Source organism: Canis aureus, chromosome 19 (genome assembly GCF_053574225.1).
Source record: "Canis aureus isolate CA01 chromosome 19, VMU_Caureus_v.1.0, whole genome shotgun sequence".
In the NCBI taxonomy this organism is placed as follows: domain Eukaryota; kingdom Metazoa; phylum Chordata; class Mammalia; order Carnivora; family Canidae; genus Canis; species Canis aureus.
This window is the reverse complement of record NC_135629.1, coordinates 13,042,265-13,059,458: the sequence shown is the minus strand read 5'-3', so window position 1 is coordinate 13,059,458 and position 17,194 is coordinate 13,042,265. Positions and strand designations below refer to the sequence as shown.

Below are 17,194 nucleotides of genomic sequence, written 5' to 3'. Positions count from 1 at the left end.
AAAACGTAATTGCTCTAGTAGTATAGTTTTAATTTACTCAAATTAGAATGTTTACAACATTCCCTTTTTCTTTTTTTAATGAACTTTTACTGGGTACGAGCTAGAAATATCTAAGTAGTGTTATGAGATTAAACTCTTTATTTGCTTTATTTTGCTCTTCTAATGAAACTTCAAAATCTCTAGTCTTGACTGGAAGGCTTATACTCTAACTCTTACTTTTTTGTGGCTTTGCCTCATAACTCTCTTCATCTTGACTATACTTCACCTTCTGGACCTTCTGCCTTTTCAAACTCTCCCTTCTCAGAGTTTCTGTGTATGTTCTATCTTCTGTTATTCTCCACCTCCTTCTTCCTACTCATCCTGTTTGCCTGCCCTTTCCATCTGTCCACCATCCTGTTGGAGCACACTGCACTTTCCCTTATGGACCTTAATATCTTTGAAGTTAAAAAGTTATTTGTAAGATAATTTATTTCATGTTTGCTTTTCTCCCCCACAAGGACTATTCTGTTCAAAACCTATCCTAGTGCATCATACAATGGTCAGCATCAAGTACATATTATTAATAAATTTCCAGTGAATAAATGAACAAATGGATGACTTAAGAGATGTTGATCAGTTTACCTGCTTATTAGCTATGTGTCATTATAAGTTTTATCTGATTTAAACATGGGGTCTTTCCTGTCATGTAAAGGCTTGGTCAGTTCTACTAAATCATATGTTGTCAGATTTGCCCTTCAGGAAAAGTCTCATAGATTTATTCTTGAGGTCCATCTTTACTATTTACATCAACAGCTGAATTGCTCATTTTGTAATGGTTCAAATACCCCGTTTCACTATTTCTCCATGTGGGCACCGCCTTATCATCTTTGCCCTGGCATAATGTCCATCACTTATAACCATTTATTGAACTAATGAACAAGAAAGGAAGGCTGAACTTTCCAAAATTCAAATATCATTTACAGATTGGGCTATCTTCTGATAAACTTTCAAGTTTTAGATTAGACCAAATAAGGAATTAATCATTCATTTACTTTGATGTCTTCTTGAGGCAAAGAGTTAATGAAGGGAGTTTGCTTTAGGGATGTATGGCCCGCATGTCTAACATGATTAGCAGTGCTTGAGGGACTCAAGCTCAACCAAGGTGCCTAGAAGGATGATCAGCTGGACAGAAATCACCAAGGCAAGGTGAGGGTGTCTTGTCATTGATTTAATGAAGGAGACAATTCAAATGGAAAATTCAGGAAGAATAGAAATTACCACATTAAACTTGCATAGATTTCTATTAAGGAGACTATTTATCTGTTATACATCATCTCCTCCCCTTTTAATGTGAGATCCATGTTAATTTTTGGCTTTCTACCTCTTAACTCTGTATCATGCCCTCCATAGGACACTCAGTAAATGTATAAAGTAATTCTTTTAGTGCAATCTGGGATCTCCAGGCTTCTGATAAATTTTAAAATAAGAATTTCAATTCTTTCAGCAAAAAGTTAAAATATTTTTGTATTTTTCCTGAAAAAGCATGTTTTTCATTTGACCTGAAATTTTTGGATGATGCAGCCAACAGCATTTTACTTGAACTAGGTATAGGATCTGTCCCATCATGATATCTGAATGTCTGTCTGTTTAATTCATCCATCCATCCATCCATCCATCCATCCATCCATCCATCCATCTATTATATGTATGTGTCTAAACTGTATTCAATGGAAATTTTTTGGCTAAGACAATAAGGTACTGAGAAAAACATTTAATGTGTGTGATTTTCTGCTCAACATCCCCCCTGTCTTGTGACAAATTCTGTTTATCCTTCAATTTTGTCTTACAGTTTTATGTTCTTTGCCACTTCCTTAGTCAAAACCACCATCATTCTGCATCAGGGATACTCTCACAACCATCTGATTACTATCATCCATCTGTGCCTCTCTCGAAGCTATTCTCAGCACTAAATCCAGAGGGACATTTTCAAATCTCAAATTCTCTCTTGTTATTTCCTTTGCCTAAATGTTTCCAAGTCTTCCCATTTCACTTAGAATAAAGTTCAAAAACTAATTTCTTCAACCACTTTTTCACTGGACTTCCTATACCCCATGTTGGAGCCATGCAAGCTTCCATTCCACTTTTAAGCTTTTGCATATGCTGTTCCCTTTGTCTGGCATGGTCTTTCCTCTGATCTTTACCCAGTTTACTTCTATTCACCTTCAAATCTTAGTTTAGCTCTGAATTGTCTGACTAGAATCCTCTCCATCATATACACATTAATCCATTCTCCTCCAGGAGTATATGTGTGTGTATCTGTGTGTGTGTGTGTGTATTTGAAATTTTGCATTTTTTTGGTTATTTAATTGAATCTCTCTCCCCACTAAAATGGATGCTGCAAGAGGTCTGAAACAGATTTTCTGGCATTCTCCTGGAGTATAGCACACAGCCCTATGAATGGCACATTTATATATATATATTTTAAAGATTTTATTTATTTATTCATGAGAGACACAGAGAGAAAGAGAGAGGCAGAAACACAGGCAGAAGGAGAAGCAGGCTCCATACAGGGAACCTGACGTGGGATTTGATCCCCTGTCTCTAGGATCATGCCCTGGGCTGAGGGCAGAGCTAAACTGCTGAGCCACCCAGGCTGCCCAGCACATACATATTTGATAAAGCAATGAAGTTTATTCCCACAGAGAAACCAAGGCCATCATGGGATACAGGATCCATCTTTTCCTAAAGAACAGTTCAAAGGATCCTAGTTCAGTTGCATCAAGTTAACTTTTTGTTCTGATTGGATTTTCCATGCCAAACAACTCTCAGTTGTAATCTCCCTTGTTTGTAATCTAGTTTCTATCTGTAGACTTTCTTTGCTGTCCTGGAGTCCTGCTTTGATACTCTCCCCTGTATCTCATGAACTCAGTATGGAGAAGCTGCTTTATCCCATCAATCCTGCCCAATGATTGAAAGTCTGCTGTTTATTGTAGGAACACCCTTTCTTGACTACTCTGTCTGCTACTCCTTGTTAGACCTTCCTTCGATAGGAACTCTCATCTGCCAAACTTCTAGGATGTCATATCAATCCCATTAGCTGGATTTCTTCTTCTAGTTTTCATTGCCAAAGCTGAGGCTTCCAAATATATGCTCCATTCTGGAAAATAAATCCCTTTTCCAAATGCTGAGTGTGCCAAGAGTGGCCTAGTTTGCTGTCAACTGAGCTCCACATCCATCAAAACATGCTTCAGATTCTTCATTTGTATCACGTTTTAATAGTTTCTCTGCAAGTCAACATGACATTCATTTGGACTCATCCAAAAAGAACAGCATGTTCTCTTTGATGTTTGCATTTTTAGAATAAATGACTTTTTCTCCCTTAATTTCTACTTTTGGAATCTTAACGAACATCAAGTTTTAGAGACAGTGACCTTGTTTTCAAGTGTAGGAATTAATTACTTTAAAATGTCACTGTTAAAGGAATTATCAGCACTCTGTTCTTACTCATAAATTGCCATCAATTAAAATCTCACAAAAATTATATAAATTTCTTCTAACAAAATGTCCTACTATTTTATGTGCAGAGTGTTTCATGGTGATCCTGGGACAATAGCATTGGACATCACTTGAGTTGGAGGAAGATGATTCTTAAAAATCCATATTCTAGGTCCTGCCACAGACCCAATGGATCAGAATCTACAAGGAACTTGAAATCTACATTTTGAGCAGTATTCCAATGAATCTTAGATACATTGAAATAAAAAAACAAAAAAGATATTTTTTTCCTTGAGCACTGAAGTCTGGGGATAAAAATTGCTGGCACTCTGGACAAAGGCAAGTATATTTGTTTTTTTCATTCTATGGACTATACTGATAAAATAAGTACATTATAAATAATACCTTAAAGGAGACATTTTAAAAGGAGGAGAGAAAAGGTTAGTAGAAAAAAAAAAACTATATTTGTTTGCCATATTCCACAGTATATCATTCTTACACCCCACAGGATGTGAGTACTTACTTTGGAAACTACTTCTAGAATTGCCTTGTGTCCTGTTCTAACAGAGAATTAAGCTAGATGTGCACCAGGATCAGTTTTGTTGAGGGATTATCAGGGGAAATCCAGGTGTAGGGAACTTTGAGGAATGAATCCTGGGCATGCAGGAAACAGGTCCCAGGTGAAGTGGGAGGTCAGAGGTGACACAAGGAAACACTGCTGATGGAACGATTGTATTTGAAGAACTAGGGAGGGAAACCACACCACATCTTGCATAATTAAGCTGGTATGCCATCTTATGTGTACCCCCTCTGTCTTTTCTGGCCCCCTGTATTATGCTGCTCAACGTGTATGTAGTCGGAGGGCTAATGCCAAACCACAAACTGTTATTGGCCCATGATAAGATGAGTATAGAAATTGAGAGTAAGTTTTGAGAAATGTTTAGAGCAGTGTCTAGTAATTTATACTCCTGTATTTTACAGAGGTAATGGTCTGCAGTGGATTGGGGATTAAACAAAAACTGCAGGCTGTCCCCTCTAGGTAGTTTGAGAAATACTGCCTGTGGTGATGTATGGGGCTGAATTCCCCCTCTCCTGGCCTTCTATGTGGCCACTAGAGGCCAGAGCATGGGCATCTGCCTTTCTCACCTCAAGGAGTTTGCCTGTCTTGGCCTATTGGAGGACACTGGTACTGAAGAGCAGTTGTGATCTTGGGCACCAATCTGGCACCTCTCTGTCATTCATAAATTGAGATAATGGAATCAGACAGTCAACACACTGTCCTAGGTTCTAATTTCCTATCATGATGTGAGGGAATGAGTGTCTCCTTCCCTTATAGCTGCATCTCCCAGGAAAGTCAGGATTATAACCAATGAAGCATGAATCCTGTTCAAGCACAAGCAATGTTTGAAGAAAATTAGTAGCCACATTGCCGTTTATTATTGGCCCAGCTCCTGATAACATGAAGACAGATTTCTCTTCTTGGATGTCTTCCTAATTACATCCTGCATACATGGCTATAAGGGAGAAAGGGTCAGGGTGGTTTAGATATTGAGGGCAATACATGTGGAATCAGACGGTGTAGTGTCAGACCCCAGCATTTGGTGACCTAAAAGCTCATTTTTCCTGATCCTGAATTTCTTACTTTGTTCAGTGAACAAATGATTCCTATCTAGTGGGGTTTCAGTGACGATTAAAGGAGATGATTTTTGTAAAGCACTTGAAGGCTTATAAAACCTTTAAAATACATTATATTGTTATTATCATGCTTTTTTATTCAATAAATAGTTGAGTACCTGTCATATGCTGTGGATTATACTAATTATTGAGTTAAATCAAGCATGATCCCAGTCCCAAAGGAGCTTATGATCTATTCAACACCAATACAACTTACTTTCAATGTACTTCGTATTTCCAGCCATACTGTAAACTCCATATAGTCGGGGAGTGCCTCTGATCCATCTCTAAATCCACAGTGTGTAGCTAGTGCAGGCATATAGAAAGTGCTTAAGAAATCCATGCTTTAAAAAAAAAAAAGAAAAGAAAAGAAAAAAAAAGAAAAAAGAAATCCATGGTTAAATGAACTGTGAATGTGAATTCTATTCCCTTACCAGTCTTGGTTTGGTTTGACTCGTTGCAAGGATTCAAACACAGGTCATTTATTTAGAAAATGATTTCAAGTAACAACTGTAGGGGAGTGGAGGAGCAAGACAAAGCAGAAAAGGAAGCTAATAAAGGGGTGTTTTGTTCTACAGCAGACTTCTCCCTGGGGGCAACTGGCACGTAATCCTGCTGGGGACGTGTTGGGAGGTAGAGGGACAGGAGAGCTAGGTTATTTATTCATCAGCCATGATAGGTTAAGAGCTTCTTTGGAGTGGGTATTAATCTTCCAGTGCCTCTGGCTTCAATGATGGCAGAAGTCCCCAGGCACAGGATCACAGGGACTGGCAGTTAAAAGTCAGTGTGCTTGCATGAAAATTGTAGGTGCCAAGAAAGCAAGGGTAGGACACCCACCTTGTCACTTTGCTTCTCAACTGATATCCCAGAAAATTTCCATGCTCAATCTTTTCCCTCTTCTTCACATTGAGAATGTCTACAATATATTTATTGCTGAACTCAAGTCTGCTATCTTCCCTAAGTCTTCTCTGAGTGCTCTAGCGTGCATTGTTTCCTTCCTCCTCTCAGCTACTTGTTCACTTATTATTATTTTTTTAATAGCATTTCCTGTAGCACAGACACACAGATAGTTATTTTAATGCTGTGTAGGTGTCTCACCCTCCCACTTCAGTGTGAACTCTAGAGGATAGACCCCAGGATTTATTCATCCTCTGTTCTTGTACATTGTCCAGAACAAATGAGACTGCAGTAAATTGAATTTGGGACCAAATTTAACTTGTAGGTAAGACTGTGGATTTGAGTGACTCTGCATGCACTTTTTCTAGCTGTATCTTCTGCTCCGACTTGACTAAACCAATTTGCAATTTTGTTGATTCCAAAGTATTTCAATAAGAATAATAGTACAATCACCACAGTGGGTAGCTCCCAATGATTAATAAGCACTATGTGACTGGCATGGTGCATTTAATATATTCTCTCATGTAATCCTCCCAACAAAAATAGTGTCACCACTTTTCAGATAAGGAAATGGTTTAAGTCATTAAAGATTTACATAAAATCATATAATTAGCAGAAGATTATAAACATAAACTCAGGACTAATCCAGACTTTTAATGATTATACTATAGTGTCTTCCGAGTTTAAGAAACAAAAAGAAATGCTGAAAATAACTAATTTATTGATTCATTCACCTCTTAGTCCAATTGTCCAACTAAGGAAACACCCAAATTCACATGAGTTTATATTGTCTTTAGACTTGGTTAGTCAAAGAAAATGAGGCTCATTCTTGAAACACAAAAATGCAAGAACTGTCTTGGTGATCCTTCAATGTCTAAGTCACCACCTTCCTATTTTCTCTGTCATTCAGTCCTCCAAATCCAAGGATGTTCCATCTAGTTGAAAGACTACAAAAAATTGCTTCTGACATCACTTAGTTTCCATAATGATTGGTTCATGCCTAGACATTGGTTTTGATAAACACAGGAAAACATTTCGTTGTAACATAAACAACATATACAAAATATTCCTTATACATGTCGGGAATATTTTCTCCCCTGTCCCTGAGGCTCAGCCTAGATGAAACAGACCCTTCTTTCGTCCTCAGCTTTCCTCTCTCCCTTGTAGGTTCTCTCCCAGCCCTCTCTACCTAAAGAATTATTGTTTACCTGTGGGAGGCCAGAAGCCTTGCTGTCACTCATTGCACATGTTCTCAGATCTATGGTCCCTGCCAGGACTTAAACTCTTAAAAGGCAAAGCTTAGAGTTTTTGTTGCTGCTTGTCCTTCCCTTCCTTGAAGCAAGGAGTACTGATGTTAGCCTTATCTAGCTGAATGGAGGAAAGGCTCTTGGGTATAAGGTAATACAAGATCAAAAAACTGCACCAGGGATCCCTGGGTGGCGCAGCGGTTTGGCGCCTGCCTTTGGCCCAGGGTGCGATCCTGGAGACCCGGGATCGAATCCCACATCGGGCTCCCGGTGCATGGAGCCTGCTTCTCCCTCTGCCTGTGTCTCTGCCTCTCTCTCTCTCTCTCTCTCTCTCTCTCTGTGACTATCATGAATAAATAAATAAAATCTTAAAAAAAAAAAACTGCACCAGTTAATATTTCAGAAAAAGAAAAGCCTATGTTTATATGCTTCTAGATATGTTTATATGTGTATGTGAACATGAGTGTTAAGTCTTTTATTGCTGTTTATTTTTTTTTTCCATGCCAACATATCAGATTATTGGTCCTCCTTATTCTGGATAGAGAATGAAAGGCAAAAGTAATTCAACAAAATCATAAACTGCTTAATTTCAGTTTTGCGTGGCTTGTTGAACTGTTATAGAATCAGCTGCTTTTTCCCACAGGCCTTATTTTTGTACTGTTCTGCTAGCGTGCAAATGCATTGACCCCAAGTGTTTTCTAAGTATGGAATTTGGAGTTCAGTCTTGTCTGAAATTTCATTAGAAGACTGCCTGATTAGCCTGAATCAGAAACTGCCTTCCAAATAGTGTATTGGAAAACATTAGTGAATTGTCTAGAATTTTCTAAAAGGAAGACATAATTTATTGATTATCTTCTGAGAATTTTTCATGTTGCAATAAATAGAGAATTATAGTGGCCTTGTTTGAATAACTGTAATTAAGATCTCTTTGTTGTTTTGGTGATAGACCCCTACTTACTAGATTTCTGAATAGAAAAACCTGACTTGGCAAACTCTTAAGTATGAGGAATCACAGAGAGATATGCCAAGATGATTTTATTTCTTATTTTTTATTTTTTCTTAAGTACATTCTATACCCAACGTGAGCTCAAATACATGACTCCAAGTTCAAGAGTTGCATGCTCTACTGACTAAGCAAGTTAGGCACCCTGCCAGGATGATTTAAAAAAAAAGAGTTATACATGGTTTGATGATTTTTTTAAGCTGCAGTATATAGAGGAATTTGTTTCAGACATAAACTTAGTATTTTCTGTGTATAAGTCAGGCCTTTGAAGTGGGCATATTTTGGCCCATTCTGTAATACTGCATAGGAAACAATTTGAAAATAACAATTTAGTTGTACCTCACTGTATTGTATTCAGTAACTAACAAGAAAGGCCTGTCACTCACTACTCACCCCCACAAACATTTACTCATATACCTGGGCATACCATGCACCTGGATACATACTTCTCTTTCAGGACAGCTTTAGCGCAGGCCCTGGGTGAGTGTTTCTAATAAAATGGTAAGAGTCCTAGCTCCCAATCCCTATCACAGGCATACTTCTGCACTGGTTTTATCTACCCAACATTCACGGCTATTTTTAGAATCATTGACTTTGACCTCATCAGGGCTTGTTAATTGAATGCTTACCAGTGCTGAGCTTGGTGTATTCATTGTTTCGTTCGGTAGTTACATACATCTTGGACTGGCAGCTACTGTTATGATATATACTTTGTAGATGAGGAAACTAACGCTCTGAAAACTTAAATGATTTGATCTGGGCTACACAACTGATAAGCAAGTTGAGTATCCTGTACTTTCAAACTTTCTGCCATTTTGCTTTGACGTAATTACCTAAAATGTAAAGACTAGCACCCAAGTTCCTTCACAGTCTATGACCTCTCTTCCCTACCTTGTGTCTTGAACAGATTTACACACCTCCCTGTTCCAGTTTGTGAGATATCTATTATTTGTATGCATAAAGACTTACTCTTATGTATATTTTGGTAGAGCAAGAATATCTGGATTTGAGTCATCTTTGGTAAGATAGTTTTCCAGTGAGGGAAAGGAGTTAAGAACAAGGTTACTGTGGGTTAATTCTTTTTTTTTTTTTTTTTTAAAGATTTTATTTATTTATTTGATGGAGACAGGGACCACAAGCAAGAGGAACAGCAAAGGGAGAAGGAGAAACAGGCTCCTTGCTGAGTAGGAACCCAATACAGGACTGGATCCCAGGATTCTAAGAACCTGACCTGAGCTGAAGGCAGATGCTGTGCCATCTAGGTGCCCCTAAGCAGATTATCATTCTTATAACCTTTGTTATCTGACCTCTTTTCCATTGAAATTTTAATTTTATTTGTGTTTCTCTTATGGAAAGGTGTTTCAGAGAATATGATCTCTGTTCTAGTTTCTAGAACAGGGTGAATGTTATTAGTAACTGAGGTGGTAACGAAAAGATATTCAAATTCTGGGTAATGAGATATGAAAGTAGTGGAGTAGATTTCCTTTACTCTAAAAGGAATGTGTAGTATTGTATGCTTGGTAAATTACTTTAAAAATACATCAACATAGAGTGATATGGTTTTGTGTGTATGTGTAAGATAACTTTTTTTTATTTTTAAAGAGAGAACACATGTGCAAGCAGGAGGTGAAGGGCGGAGGAGGAGAGGGAGAGAGAAATCTTAAGCAGGCTCCATGCCCAGCCTAAGGCAGGGCTCAACCTCACCACACGGAGATCATGACCTGAGCTGAAATTAAGAGTTGGATACATAACCAACTGAGCTACTCAGGTGCCCCAAGATAACTTTACTCTATACTTTGATATGCCTCTAAGAGAAATCCACACTATCAAGGGGACTGTGTAATTAATTCAAATATTGTTACTGACACATATATATTAAGGTTTGTTAGTTTTTAAAGGAGATGTTAGAAATAACCTTCATTGGTGATTGGCACATGTGGTTGAGAGATGATACAAGTTCCTTTACTATTGCATGAACACAGTAAAGAAACTAGACAGTCCATATGTCTCATAACCTTGTAATAGGATACACAGTCTAGATCTCTGTGCTATCCCTAACATCACAGAAAACTCCGCCATATAATTTGACTATATAGTTGGCTAGTCACGCCTTCAAAATATTATTGAGTTTACCACCTTGGAGAGAAGTTGTCATCAGAATTACTGAAAATAAAACATAAGGACCTAAAAGCTTTTATAACTGTTTTTTTGTGCCTCATTAGTGATATTGTTAAGTTAAAGTAGTCCTGGGCTAACCCAGTTTGGGATCTCTTGTTATTTAAGATTGTTTCTCATGGGCCAAGTCAATTTTGGTTGGGTTTATTTGTAGCCAAAAGCATTCTGATGTAATGTTTCTATAAGCAGCATTGACTACTTTGTGGAGCTCAATGCAAAATGAAATCAGATCTCCTTACTAAAAAGATATTAAGAATTTCAAGACAGTGACAGTAGAATATTAAACTAAGAGAGGAAAAAAAAAAAAATAAACTAAGAGAGGGATCCTCCTAAGTACAGGGTCATGTGAAAGCCTCCACTGTGAGGAGCTTGGGTGGGATGTTTCCCAGCCAATTGGAAGGGAAAATTTAAATTGATAGGAAATCACACATTGGGAATTAGAATTTGTTATTCCCTCTTGCCTTGTGGATGATTTCTGAACTAGCTTACCTAAAGGAAGTAAACCACATGAGAGGAACAAAAACAGCTGTTTCTAAGCCTTTGAAATGTTATGACTCTTTTTTCAAAAGCAATCATTTCCCTAGGTTGACCAGATGGAGCAAATATAAGCTTTCTTAAAATCTAGTATGCCTCAGTCTCATGGTTAAAATCTATTGGGATGCCTGGGTGGCTCAGTGGTTAAAGCATCTGCCTTTGGCTCAGGGAGTGATCGTGGGGTCCGGGGATCAAGTCCCACATTGGGCTCCCTGCATGGAGCCTGCTTTTCCCTCTGCCTGTGTCTCTGTGTCTCTCATGAATAAATAAATAAAATCTTAAAAAAAAAAAAAAACCTATTATTCTCAGTCTCTCAGAAACCTGAGCAACTTAAATGTCTTTACCTCATAAAGACCTACCATTCTTCTAATAAATATGAAAACCAGAAACTACATGATTAACCTCATGAGTACCATTTGGGGTGACCAGCTACAGTTAGAGATTATAAGAGTTAATTTTTATAGCCTAGAGTAGACTTTCAGCTAGCGTATCTTCTACTAGGGGGATAAAGCAGTAAGATTAGTCATGTAGGTAAGCTTAAAGAAGGCAAATAAAGCAGGGCAAAATGCAACACTGTTTCTATACTTTAGTGTTTGTAGGTGTTAAGTATATACTTGGAAAGGTATGGACTGGCTCTTGTATTGACCTGTTAATGAGGACTATGATCCTCAGGATCTGAGAAAGTTAGATGATTTTTTAATTGAGTCTGGCACTTTTCCCATGACAAACTTAGCTATTTTTAAATCCATAAAAACTACCTACTTTGACTAGGTAGGTCTAGTCAATGAGGTGACTCATTGGTAGGCCTGAAACCAAGAGCTATCAGTTGTGGTGATTGATAGAGCAATTAACATCCTCATAATTTTAGAAGGTCTCCCAACATCCTAACCCTGACATTAAGTACTATCACCTGCTTGAACAAAAAATCATGACAAGGAATACTGTGAATTCCACATATTAAATATAAAATATTGCTCACATTTGAAATAATTCAATTTATTTGAATTTGCCTATTCTAAAAAGGTGGTACTTATTAGTTCTACAGAAAGTTTATGATGTCCATAATGCTTCAGGTAGCCCTTATGGTCAAGGCAAAAGCTTTCAGGTTGAGGATGGAAAATTTGTCCAGTGGGGAGAGTCCAGAGGGGGAGATTAGATATGATGAGGGCAAAAGGTATCAAGGGAAAGAAGGCAAGACTCAAGAACTTGTTTTTTAGCTAACACTTCCAAGTTAGGAAAGCTTTCTCAATACAAATTAGAATAATTGTATATCTCTACTCCTCCCCTCCACCAAATATAGCTCAATCCCTTGTAAAGAAAAATCCATCTATTTATTATTCTCCAATGCATTTGAGGCTTTTCTACTTCACTAGTTATTTTTCTCATACTATTCTTTTCAGAAATTCCTTACATATCCACTCCTGGGTAGTTCTAACTATTATGAAAATTGAGGCCATAAGACACCCTTTCTGGGAAACCTCTGAGCTAGCATTTATTTTGCATAGAAACTACATTTTCTTGTTTGGATATAACTGTCCCTATATCTTCCTGTGCTCCATTTTAAAGATACTCATTTTATGCTCCTAAGTAGACTCTAATTTCCTTGAAGAAAGGGGATTCCATCTTATGCCTTGCTATATGACCACCAGCTCTTGAATTGATGCTCCTATGTGGTAAGTACTCTGTAACAATTTATTGATTTTTGTTTGATGCTTAGAGATTAATGTGAATTATGGGCTGCTTATGTCAGGTTATGAAAATTAGGCTAGTACAAAGACATAAAGTTCTGGGTGGGAGGATCTTAATTGTGACCCCTGGGAAGGGAGTGTTTGAGAAAGTATAGTTAGATACATAAATAATTCAGTGGAGAAATAGAGAGGTAATTAAAAGGCAAGTTAGAAAGAACATTTGGAAATTAGGAGACTAATTTCTAGGCCAAAATATTTTCACTTCACTGTACTTTGTTATGATTAAATCCTCAGTACCTAAACCAGTGCTTGGCAGGTGTTCATTAAATATTTGTTGAATGAATGAATGGTGAGCAATGAATGCATCAGAATGCTAGGAGCTGCTGGCAAAAACATTAACTCATGTTGGTGAATCATCTGAACATCTTCAATCTAGCCTATGTTTGCCCAGGAGTAAGTTAACGGGGTTAGGTCACAATCTTCTCAATGTCTTTGAGATCTTTCCCATGATCATTATGATTTCATACCTCGACACCAAGCATCATGAATACATGATTGGTAGAGTCTTCTAAAATAACTCCTCCTGCTTGTCAGAGTGGCTGAGATTTCACAGTTAAAAGGAACACTCCTTTGCATATTAGAGCCTTTTATTTCCTTGAAAATTTTCTATTAAATATCCATTTTAATTCTTTATTAGCTCACAGCTTACTGAGACCATTTTGGGCAATTATGTGGCCAAGCATTAGAAAAATGTCAGTGAGATAGAGTAGTAAAGGATCAAGCCAGGGAACTGCCACTGGCTAGCCTGGAATAAGGACAGCGTACAGTCAGGCCTCAGCCTATGGGTCAGAGGTTTGCAGAGAGTGAAATTTGAAAAGGGATCTCCAGGTCAAGATTCACTTTTGGAAGCTGGAGAAACTCTCAGTGTATCTCTGTTTAACTCTAACAGCAATAATTGAATTTCTGTTCAAACTAAAATTCATTGTTGAGGATGTCTGTGAATAAGAAAAACTATTCTACTTCATCCTTTATCTTTAGAGTAGAATCACTTTTCCTCGAGGTTAGGTTTTAAGGCAAAATTGTATTCACTTACCCTTTAATGTTCTTGAGCAAGTGCTCTGTTGGAGAACAATGTAAGCAATATTTAGTCAAGAACAGCCAGGTTTTCTGTAAGTATTGGAATGAATCATATTTTCTTTGACTGCCAGCTGATGGAGCTGACTTGTGTACTTGAGGACCATTTTTTTCCCCTGAAAAATAAGTTTCATTAAATGCTAGCATCACATTTCTATGTCATACTCAATATAACAAGATGTTTATACCATGAGAGTTGTGTAGGGCCTGAGACTCAGTGGAGAACATCAGACTCAGGTTCTCCCTGGGGTGTGTGCTCACTGAGGGGAATGGTGGTATCTCAAGACCACGACATTTGTAGACATTGTTCTTTACCTCTGTCTATCTCATTTTCCTCTTTTTCAATCTTTCTCTCCTCTCTTCCCCTCCCCTCCTAACACTTCCCCTCCTTCCTCTCTCTCTCCTTTTCTTCCCAAACTTATATAATGAAATAACTAAATTGGCTAAAGGAAATGCGCAGAAGATACTTGCTTACTTTTTTAGTGCCATGCTTTTCTGAATGTCACAGAATGTCTTCTAAGTATCTGCCGTTCAAAGACCATGGGTTAATTTTCCATTGCTGCTATAACAAATTACTACAGAGTTAGTCACTTAAAATAACACAATTTTTTTATCTTATAGTTCTGTAGGTCAGAAGTCCAACATGGGGTTCACTGAGCTAAAATCAAGGTGTCACCAGGAATGTATTTCTTTCTGGAGGCTGGAGAGGACAAGGTGTTTTACAGGCATTCTAGTTGTTGGCAGAACTTGGTTCCTTTTAGTTGTGGGACTGAGCTATCTGTTTCTTTGCTGTCACCTGTGGGTTGATTCCAGCTTCTCCAGGCTGCCTTGGCTTACTGGTTCATGACCCCCTTCCTCCATTCTCAAAGCTAGCAATGGCAAAGGAGTCCTGCTTACACTTCGAATCTCTTCTTGCCTCATCTTCCATCATTGCATCTCTTTCATGGACTATACTGCCTGTCTTCTACTTTAAAGGGCCCACTTGTTTACATTGGATCCATCTGGATAATTTAGTATAGTCTCCCTAATTTAAAGTCTGTAACTTCTGTGCCTGGGTAGCTTAGTTGGTTAAGCATCTAACTCTTGATTTTGGCCAAGATCATCAGGCTCCATACTGGAGCCTGCTTAAGATTCTCTCTCTCTCCCTTTCCCTTTGCCTCTTCCCCTTCTCTCTCTCTCTCTCTAAAAAAAAGAAAAAGAAAAAAAAGAAAAAAAAGTCCCTTTCAACACGTAATGTGACATAATCTCAGGTTCCAGGGATTAGGATGTGGAAATCCCAGAGGTAGGGTGAAGTAGAGTGGGGAGAGGAGAGGTGTTTTCCTATCTACCCTGGGCCACCTGAAAGGAGTTGATCATTTTCCTTTATCCTAAAATCCAGGGAACTTTCATACTATTAGCTTCTCTAAGGAATGATTTTTCTGGGTTGCTACTTCCAGGAGATGGGGACCAGGAGAGGCAGGGACTGGAAATGGTTCTATGTCCCTCAGTGACCATACTTATCAAAGATAATGGATGAATTCAGTGTTTTTCTGGCAGTTAAGTAGCCATAATACAGTTCTATTGGAAGCATTATTACTGTTGGTTAGCTGGAGGATAAGAGTAAAAGCAGAGGTAAGCCAAATGAAGAAGTGCTAAGTCTGTTTGTTTTCAGGTACAAGAAGGGCTGCAAACTACTCAAATTTCCCCTATTTGAAGCTCAATTAACTAAACATTGAGTAGAAATGCAGTCCACCCTACTTTCAGAGCAATGAGCTCCCCAAAATAGCTCATTGAGATGTCCTAGCTCCTTTGGTGGGCTGCTGTTTTGACATTTCTAAGCTTGTAGTGTGCCTTTTATGTATTATAGTGTCTTGTCAAGGGACCAACAAAACCTTGTTACAATAAAGCTGATATATTAGCATCATCAAAAGTACATTCCCTTGGTTATTCAGTCACTTGGTATAAGTAATTAACTCCACTTTTCTAGATGGCAGGCTAGTTTTCAAAGTCAGAGACACCCACCGTTGGTTTTGAATGCAGTTCCTTGCTAACAGAACAGATAGAAATGAGATACGGGGATGGTGTCATTGGCAAAGGCAGAGAATTCAATCCAGGTGACTTGTGGGTGCTAGGGATTTGAGCTGGTTCAATTATTTTTCAGTTTCCTAACCAAACTTGTCTATGTATCAACAAGCAATGCTTTGAAATCTGACACCTTGTTCAGGGTCCTGGGCCTCATGAGTACAGAGGAAGTGTCTCCAGTTAATATGAGATTCCAGGAAGACATGGTGATGGCATGAAGACCCTTTTACTTTGCATCTCAGGAAACCTAAATCTTTGAAGTAAAAGTGAAATTTTTAAGAGATAAATTCAATCATATCACTCTTCTGCCTCAATCCCTGTAATTATTTTTGTAAAACCTGATAACTTTACTTGGACCTCCAGTGCCTTAAGTCAGTGCTACTTGAAGTGTGGCCAATGCCAGTCCATAAATTCTTACCAGTTTTCTACCTGTCCCACAGTAAAATCAACAATGTCACTGTGGCCTATTTAATCCAGTTGATACACACCCACACATATAGTAGTAACACATTTTCAATGAAGAAGGGGATACATTGACATATATACGTACCACACATACATGCATGTGCACATGCATATGTGTGTAGGTACATATATGTACATGTGCGAGAGTTTTTTAATTTGCTTCCCTTGTTCCCTTTATTCTCTAATGAAAGTCATTTCCAAAGTCACCTTTTCCTTTTCAGTGAAGCTTCTCTGGCCATCTATCTAAATTTTTATCACCTTCATCCTGTCTAACATTTGCTATTTTACTACCTTGTGTTTTTTTTTTTTCCTTAGCACTAATTACTAATTATTCTGCTATGTATTTTACTTATTTTTGTTGTTATTGTTATTTATTTTTTTTGGCCTATAGAGGTAAGTGCTATGAAGGCAGAGATGATTATCTATTTTGTTGGATTCTGTATCACAGCTTCTAGAAATGTACCTGACGCATAGTAATGACTCATTAATTAATTAACTAATTAATTAATTCAAGTAATTACTTTTTTAAGATTTTATTTTTTTTAGAGAGAGAGAGAGAGAACGAGTGGGGGGAGGCAAATGGAAAGGGAGAGTGATAAGCAGACTCCCCTACTGATAAGGGGGCCCAAAGCAGGGCTTGATCCCAGGATCCTGAGATCATGACCTGAGCCTAAGTCAAACACTTAACCTACTAAGTCACCTAGGCACTCCTTAATAATTATTATTTTTTGACTGAAAGATTAAATGAATAATTGGAAGAATTAATATATTAAATAGATAAATGTGAATAAATAATGGATCAATGTATAAAAGTAGATAAATGAGTAGATGGATTAGTGGAT

The 17,194-nt window shown here is 37.9% G+C and overlaps 1 long non-coding RNA gene across 21 annotated transcripts in view; it reads left to right on the top strand.

Moving 5' to 3' along the window:
- The window catches only part of LOC144289656 (uncharacterized), a 469,344-nt gene that overhangs the window by 376,227 nt on the left and 75,923 nt on the right, over positions 1-17,194 (top strand). For all 21 annotated transcript variants that reach the window (XR_013357504.1, XR_013357505.1, XR_013357497.1 and 18 more), the window contains 2 exons: positions 3,564-3,813; positions 12,596-12,677. This is a non-coding gene — a long non-coding RNA (uncharacterized LOC144289656). The remainder of the gene's footprint in view (positions 1-3,563; positions 3,814-12,595; positions 12,678-17,194) is intronic.